Raw genomic sequence first — 8298 nt, 5'->3', positions numbered from 1 at the left:
TGCCGCTGAGCGGCTGGGCCCGTGAGCCATGGCCGCTGAGCCTGCGCGTCCGGAGCCTGTGCTCCGCCATGGGAGAGGCCACAACTGTGAGAGGCCCGCGTACCGCAAAAAAAAAAAAAAAAAAAAAAAGAATTCTACAAAAGTGAAAAGACAATCCATAAAAAGGGGGAAATTTTTTTGCCATACACGTAACTAACAAGGGTTAGTATCCAACATATGGAAATAACCGACAAAACAATTCAAAGAGACTTAATCAGGCTCCTCAAAGGAGCGGAATCTGAAGGCTAAGACATAAGCAAAGGTGCTCACGTCGGTCAGTTACCAGAAAGAGCAGATTAAAATCACAAGAAACAGCCACACGTCCACCAGAATGACTGAAGTTTTGAAGTCTGACGATGATGCGGAGTGATGGTGAGAACAACAAGCAGTGGGTACCACGGCGGCGTTTAAATCATTTCAGCCACTTTGGGGAAGGTTTGGGAGTGTCTAGTAAGGAGGAGATAAGGATTGCTGCCTCAGCAGTTCCTTCCCAGGCGTTTGCCCTGCAGAAATGTGTGCACTTGTGCCCCAGGAAACACGAGTGTGAATGTGCCTGCTCACAGCGGGGCTGTTTGGAAACCAAGTCTGAAAAGCCAAAGGTCCCAAAATGGTAGAATGGAGAAATATACCGTGGCACACAGTGGAAAACCGCACAGCCATGGCAAGAACCAGCTACAGCTGCAACACGGATGAATCTGGCAGGTGGAGCGTCAAAAACGGAGCCAGGCACACAAGGGCACACATGACCCAATTCATAGCAAATCCAAAACCTAGCAGTACTCGGCTATGACTAAGGACCCATCCATGGCGGCAAAACCATAGAGCAAGGCAGGTAATAAGCATAAAAGTCAGGCTGCAGCACAACTTCTGGCAGAGGGAAGGGGCTGTGCATAGCAAGGAAACTTACTGGAATCCTGGCCGTGTTCTATTTCTTGATCTGAGTGGCAACGACATGGGAGTTCGTTTTATATTTATTTGTAAAACTGTACAAATATGCTTCATGTGATTTTCTGTATTATGCTGTGTGATAGCTCATTACTCTTTCAAAAACACAAGTGCATCTGAGCACCCACTGTACCAGGCACTGGGAATCCGCACAGACTTGCACCCAGCCCTGCTCCTGGCACTAATGGCCCAGGAGCTCGTGGAATGAGGATGTGGTTTCCCCTTGGCCAGCACAGCATGGGGTCTCCTGGCTACCATAACCTCAAGCTCACTGCAGAGCCTGCCTGCTGAGCAGTGAGGCGCAGCCCCCCACTGCTCCCGTTCTCTCCTGGTCCCCCACCCTGCTTGGAATTCCAGAGATGGCTCTGGAGGGAACCCCTCTGATGCACTGTCACGTTTCCCTCCCCAGTGGGGGAGGCACAGGCGCTTGAACAGGCTCCTCTCATGCCCTACCCTCCCTCCCACCAGCACATATGACCTTGACATACTGTGCCCGGCCAGAGGCCCCAGGCCCAGAGCTCTGTCCCTTGTCATCCCCCAGTCTTCAGAGATGATGGTACAAAGAGCTTTCCCTCGACTCCCAGGCTGTTGGGCCTGGACCCAGGCCAGTGCCCTATAGATCCTGCAGGCTCAGGGCCAAGAGGATGGGATGGGAAGGACATCTCCCCAACCTGTTTACAGGACCCAGGCCGCTATCTCCAGCTCCAATCTGCTGCCTTCCTTTATCTCAGCGGGGCCAGCCCCGGGTTCCCAGCAGCGGCCTCGCCGCCACTCACTTCCTGCCAGCGGCCCAGCGTTACAGGAATACGCACACTGAACTTGGCTCGTGCATGTGTATGTGTGTGTGTGTGAGTGTGCGCCCACACCCCAGAGCCTGCCCCTGGAGGGGTGCCAGGGAGCCTGGGGGTGCCGCAAGAGGCAGCCACCCCAGGACTCATATCTCGCTCCCCCGAGAGCCTGCCCCGTCCTCCCACTGCTCTGAGTAGGCCAGGGAAGGGGCTACCTCGGGGACCCCCAGCTTTCCCCAGCATCTGTTCCTCATCCACTCCTGCCCCCTCCTGCACAGGGCCCCACAGCCCGCCACGGTCAGAGCTCCCGACGGGGCTCCCCACCTCACACCACAGTGTCCGCACTGCCTGGGGGTCCCTGGGGTCAGGGGAAGTTGGGCCATGTGTCTCCCTCATCTTCCACTCAACTGGAATTACTGAGTGCTGTGGGGTGGGCTGGGCTGGGCTGGGCACACAGGACACCTCGAAGGCCAAGAGTGTCCCGGCCCTGCCTATAACCTGCGGTCAGTGACAAGAAGAGACCCTACCTGCACCCCAGAAGGACAGCCACCTCCCTCCCCTGCTGGACCAGGGTCAGGGAGCTTCCCGGAAGGAGCGTCTCAGCTGAGACAAGAAGACAGAGAAGGTGCTAACCAGGGACACGTGCCGCTGACTGGGGGGGTTTCCGGGCTGAAGGAGCAGCAGGTGCAAAGATGTCGGGGTGAGAAGGAGACCAGCACATTTGGGGAAGCAGAAAGGCTGCAGCAGTGTGAGGGAGGTAGCTACGCGGAGGATGCGACCAGGGAGGGGCTGCATCTGGGGGCAGGAGCCCAAGTTGGCTTGACCCCGGGGCAGTGGCTACGGGGTGGGGGTGGGGGTCTGCATGGAGGCAGGAGAGGACCCCATGACCTCCAGGGTGGCAGCTGGGGAGTGGGCTGGACTTGCCCTCTGAGAAGAGGGGGAGGGAAGGGGATCAGCTCAGTGACCTGGGGTGGGGGGCAAGCAAGGCTGGCTGCACCAGGGGCTTCTGGCTTCTCATCTGGGACCTGTGAACTGTCCCCAGCTTACCAACAGGGTGACTCAGATCTCAGACACACACTCTAGGGACACACACACACACACACACACACACACATACACACAGGCATACATATGTATACATGGGTACACACATACATGGGCACACACACGTACCCCCCCCCACACATGTGTACAGGCACACCTCATTTTTTTTTTTTTTGGCCGTACGCGGGCCTCTCACTGTTGTGGCCTCTCCCGTTGCGGAGCACAGGCTCCGGACACGCAGGCTCAGCGGCCATGGCTCACGGGTCCAGCCGCTCCGCGGCATGTGGGATCTTCCCGGACCGGGGCACGAACCCGCGTCCCCTGCATCAGCAGGCGGACTCTCAACCACTGCGCCACCAGGGAAGCCTGCACACCTCATTTTATTGCATTTCACAGACACTGCTTTTTTTTTTTTTTAACATATTGAAGGCTTGTAGCAACTCTGTATCAAGCACGTCTATCGGCGCCATTTTTCCAAGAGCATTTGCTCACTTTGTGTCTCTGTGTCACATTTTGGTAATTCTCCCAATATTTCAAACCCTCCACCAGCAAAAAGATTATGACTCACTGAAGGCTCAGATGATGGTTAGCAATTTTAGCAATAATATATATATATATATATTTTTTTTTTTTTGCGGTACACGGGCCTCTCACTGTTGTGGCCTCTCCTGTTGCGGAGCACAGGGTCCAGACGCACAGGCTCAGCGACCATGGCTCACGGGCCCAGCCGCTCCGCGGCACGTGGGATCTTCCCGGACCAGGGCACGAACTCGTGTCTCCTGCATTGGCAGGCCGACTCTCAACCACTGCGCCACCAGGGAAGCCCAATAAAATATTTTAAATTAAGGTATATACATTGTTTTTAGACATAATGCTATTGCACACTTTTTAAAATCTTTTTACTTTTTTCATATTTTATTCCTTATATTGATCGGTTAAGAAAGTAAAATCTTCCTAAGTACTGATTCACAGATAATGCTTATAAGTGGCACACAAAACATTCAGTTTCACAAACAGTAATATCCAATGATCCCCTTAAATGCAATTTTAATCCTTACTTTAAGCTAAGTGCAAGAATAATACAATAAGCTAAATACACACAAAACCTGTATATGCTGAACTACAAAAGTGGTTTCCATAGCCACACACGGTCTTCACATTTCCACAATGAACAAGTACTAACAAATATGTTAATAAAACACTACCCCAGGGCTTCCCTGGTGGCGCAGTGGTTGAGAGTCCGCCTGCCGATGCAGGGGACACGGGTTCGTGCCCCGGTGCGGGAAGATCCCACATGCCGCGGAGCGGCTGGGCCCATGAGCCGTGGCCGCTGAGCCTGTGCGTCCAGAGCCTGTGCTCCGCAACGGGAGAGGCCACAACAGTGAGAGGCCCGCATACCGCAAAAAACAAAACAAAACAAAAAAACACTACCCCAAATGCTTATCCTGGCATCGGCTTTTTCCGCAGTGCCATTCCTGCTACTGAAAGCACTTATTTTTTTTTTTATAATTTTGAATTTTACTTAATTTATTTTTTTATACAGCAGGTTCTTATTAGTCATCAATTTTATACACATCAGTGTACACATGTCAATCCCAATCGCCCAATTCATCACACCATCACCCCACACCCCCGCGGCTTTCCCCTGTTGGTGTCCATACGTTTGTTCTCTACATCTGTGTCTCAATTTCTGCCCTGCAAACCGGTCCATCTGTACCATTTTTCTAGGTTCCACATACATGCATTAATATACGATATTTGTTTTTCTCTTTCTGACTTACTTCACTCTGTATGACAGTCTCTAGATCCATCCACGTCTCAACAAATGACCCAATTTCGTTCCTTTTTATGGCTGAGTAATATTCCATTGCCTATATGTACCACATCTTCTTTATCCATTCGTCTGTCGATGGGCATTTAGGTTGCTTCCATGACCTGGCTATTGTAAACAGTGCTGCAATGAACATTGGGGCGCATGTGTCTTTTTGAATTGTGGTTTCCTCTGGGTATATGCCCAGTAGTGGAATTGCTGGATCATATGGTAATTCTATTTTTAGTTTTTTAAGGAATCTCCATACTGTTCTCCATAGTGGCTTCATCAGTTTACATTCCCACCAACAGTGCAAGAGGGTTCCCTTTTCTCCACACCCTCTCCAGCATTTGTTGTTTGTAGATTTTCTGATGATGCCCATTCTAACTGGTGTGAGGTGATACCTCACTGTAGTTTTGATTTGCATTTCTCTAATAATTAGTGATGTTGAGCAGCTTTTCATGTGCTTCTTGGCCATCTGTATATCTTCTTTGGAGAAATGTCTATTTAGGTCTTCTGCCCATTTTGGGATTGGGTTGTTTGCTTTTTTAATATTGAGTTGCATGAGCTGTTTATATATTTTGGAGATTAATCCTTTGTCCGTTGATTCATTTGCAAATATTTTCTCGCATTCTGAGGGTTGTCTTTTTGTCTTATTTGTGGTTTCCTTTGCTGTGCAAAAGCTTTGAAGTTTCATTAGGTCCCATTTGTTTATTTTTGTTTTTATTTCCATTACTCTAGGAGGTGGATCAAAAAAGATCTTGCTGTGATTTATGTCAAGGAGTGTTCTTCCTATGTTTTTCTCTAAGAGTTTTATAGTGTCCAGTCTTACATTTAGGTCTCTAATCCATTTTGAGTTTTTTTTTTGTGTATGGTGTTAGGGAGTGTTCTAATTTCATTCTTTTACATGTAGCTGCCCAGTTTTCCCAGCACCACTTACTGAAGAGACTGTCTTTTATCCATTGTGTATCCTTGCCTCCTTTGTCATAGATTAGTTGACCATAGGTGCGTGGGTTTACCTCTGGGCTTTCTATCTTGTTCCATTGATCTATGTTTCTGTTTTTGTGCCAGTACCATACTGTCTTGATTACTGTAGCTTTGTAGTATACTCTGAAGTCAGGGAGTCTGATTCCTCCAGTTCCGTTTTTTTCCCTCAAGACTGCTTTGGCTATTTGGGGTCTTTTGTGTCTCCATAAAAATTTTAAGATTTTTTGTTCTAGTTCCGTAAAAAATGCCATTGGCAATTTGATAGGGATTGCATTGAATCTGTAGATTGCTTTGGGTAGTATAGTCATTTTCACAATATTGATTCTTCCAATCCAAGAACATGGTATATCTCTCCATCTGTTTGTATCTTTAATTTCTTTCATCAGTGTCTTATAGTTTTCTGCATACAGATCTTTTGTCTCCCTAGGTAGGTTTATTCCTAGGTATTTTATTCTTTTTGTTGCCATGGTAAATGGGAGTGTTTTCATCTTTAGTGTATAGGAATGCAAGAGATTTCTGTGCATTCATTTTGTATCCTGCAACTTTACCAAATTCATTGATTAGCTCTAGTAGTTTTCTGGTGGCATCTTTAGGATTCTCTATGTATAGTATCATGTCATCTGCAGACAGTGACAGTTTTACTTTTTCTTTTCCAATTTGTAATCCTTTTATTTCTTTTTCTTCTCTGACTGCCGAGGCTAGGACTTCCAAAACTATGTTGAATAATAGCAGTGAGAGTCGACATCCTTGTCGTGTTCCTGATCTTAGAGGTAATGCTTTCAGTTTTTCACCATTGAGAATGATGTTTGCTGTGGGTTTGTCGTATATGGCCTTTATTATGTTGAGGTAGGTTCCCTCTATGCCCACTTTCTGGAGAGTTTTTATCATAAATGGGTGTTGAATTTTGTCAAAAGCTTTTTCTGCATCTTTTGAGATGATCATATGGTTTTTCTTCTTCAATTTGTTAATATGGTGTATCACATTGATTGATTTGCATATATTGAAGAATCCTTGCATCCCTGGGATAAATCCCACGTGATCATGGTGTATGATCCTTTTAATGTGTTGTTGGATTCTGTTTGCTAGTATTTTGTTGAGGATTTTTGCGTCTATATTCATCAGTGATACTGGTCTGTAATTTTGAAAGCACTTATTTTTAGAAGCTTTAATGTGACCTGGGAAAATGAGTTCTCTTAAAACCTGACAAATAGTATAAACCCCAAAGATTTTAAATCAAATAAGTCTTCCAACACAGAAGCATTCATAGGGGACTTTTAGTTTCTCAAAAAATAAAAAATTAAAATTAAAAAAATCACTCTTGTTATCTAAAGAAAAGAGTATTAAAACAAATTATGTTAAGACAAATAAACACTCCTAAAAAAAGGTTGTATTTTCTATCATTTTCTCCTTAAAAGAAACACAAACCAGTTCACTATCTTTTAATAACTTAAGACTACTGTAATCTAAAAACTTTAGAATACATGAAACACGTCTTAGCTATCAAAGGTACCATTTAGATTTCACATATTAAACAGCTACAGTACAGCCTACGATGGCATAAGTACACTTAAAACATAAATATTAATTCATCATTTAGACGGTCAGAAGTCAGAAGGAACTGAATGGTTTGCAAGGTACTTTGACTTACATGTGGTCACTAAAATCCAGTAAGTAATTCAAAGTATGGTAATATAATCGCAGGCAATTAAAGGCTCAAATATCACTATGAAATTGAAGACATGAAAATAAAGACTGAAAACTTTGTGGTTCTCTAGCTTTCATTCACATGGCTAGATATCAGCACCTTACTGTGGAAAATATAGTTATTAAATATGATTTCCCCAGAAAATAATGAAGCTGCAGAAAGTACAAAAGGTGTCAAGAGCCATAGTCGTAGTTTGCTTCATCAAATGCTCTTCTAGCTCGTTTCAGTTCTTCATTCATAGTAAACAAGTCTTTAACCCTAGCAAACTTTCCTGGGTCCTTTCGAATCAAGAAGATGATATCTTCAACTTGTACCTGACCTTGTCTTCCAATTGACATTGCCTTGTGAGTCATTTCAGTGATGAACTCTATGACAAGGCTTCAAGAATATCTACTGACTCAGTATAAGGACTCTGACCATCCCCAAACCCATACACCATACACCGTAATTCTTTAGAAAAAAGTCTCTTTCTTTTACCCTGTCCACCTTCTGCACCTCCTCCAATTTCTTCATTTTCCTCCTCAAAGGTGGGGTCTTCTTCATCTGCCATCTCAGCAGCCAGCCACCGCCAGTGTGCACCCGCCTCCCACGGAGCTGCTATTGCACACTTAAAAGACTACAGTGTAGTGTAAGCATAACTTTTATGTGCCCTGAGAAACCAAAAAATTTGTGTGACCCACTTTATTGTGACACTCACTTTATAGCAATGGTCTGGAACCCAACCTGCAACATCTCTGAGGTGTGCCTTACACTTACATAACAAATACTTATACACAGTTACATATACCCCCATGTGTGTGCACATGTAAATGCACACCTGTACATGCATACATGCGTGGACATATCAACATGCACGTGCACACAAACTTATACACGTATACATGTACACATACATACACAGACACATTCACACACGTGCATGTGCCTACACAACCCCGAGACCAAGCCTTGTTCAGAGGGTCTCCCCCCTTGATAAGACC

The 8298-nt window shown here is 45.7% G+C and overlaps 1 pseudogene; it reads right to left on the bottom strand.

Annotated features, from left to right (window-relative positions):
• Positions 1 to 7491: 7491 nt before the first annotated feature.
• LOC132414627 (transcription initiation factor TFIID subunit 13 pseudogene) lies at positions 7492 to 7883 on the bottom strand (annotated as a pseudogene).
• Positions 7884 to 8298: the final 415 nt, after the last annotated feature.

Source organism: Delphinus delphis, chromosome 19 (genome assembly GCF_949987515.2).
Source record: "Delphinus delphis chromosome 19, mDelDel1.2, whole genome shotgun sequence".
NCBI classification, from domain to species: Eukaryota; Metazoa; Chordata; class Mammalia; order Artiodactyla; family Delphinidae; genus Delphinus; species Delphinus delphis.
This window is presented reverse-complemented; position numbering and strand designations above follow the sequence as displayed.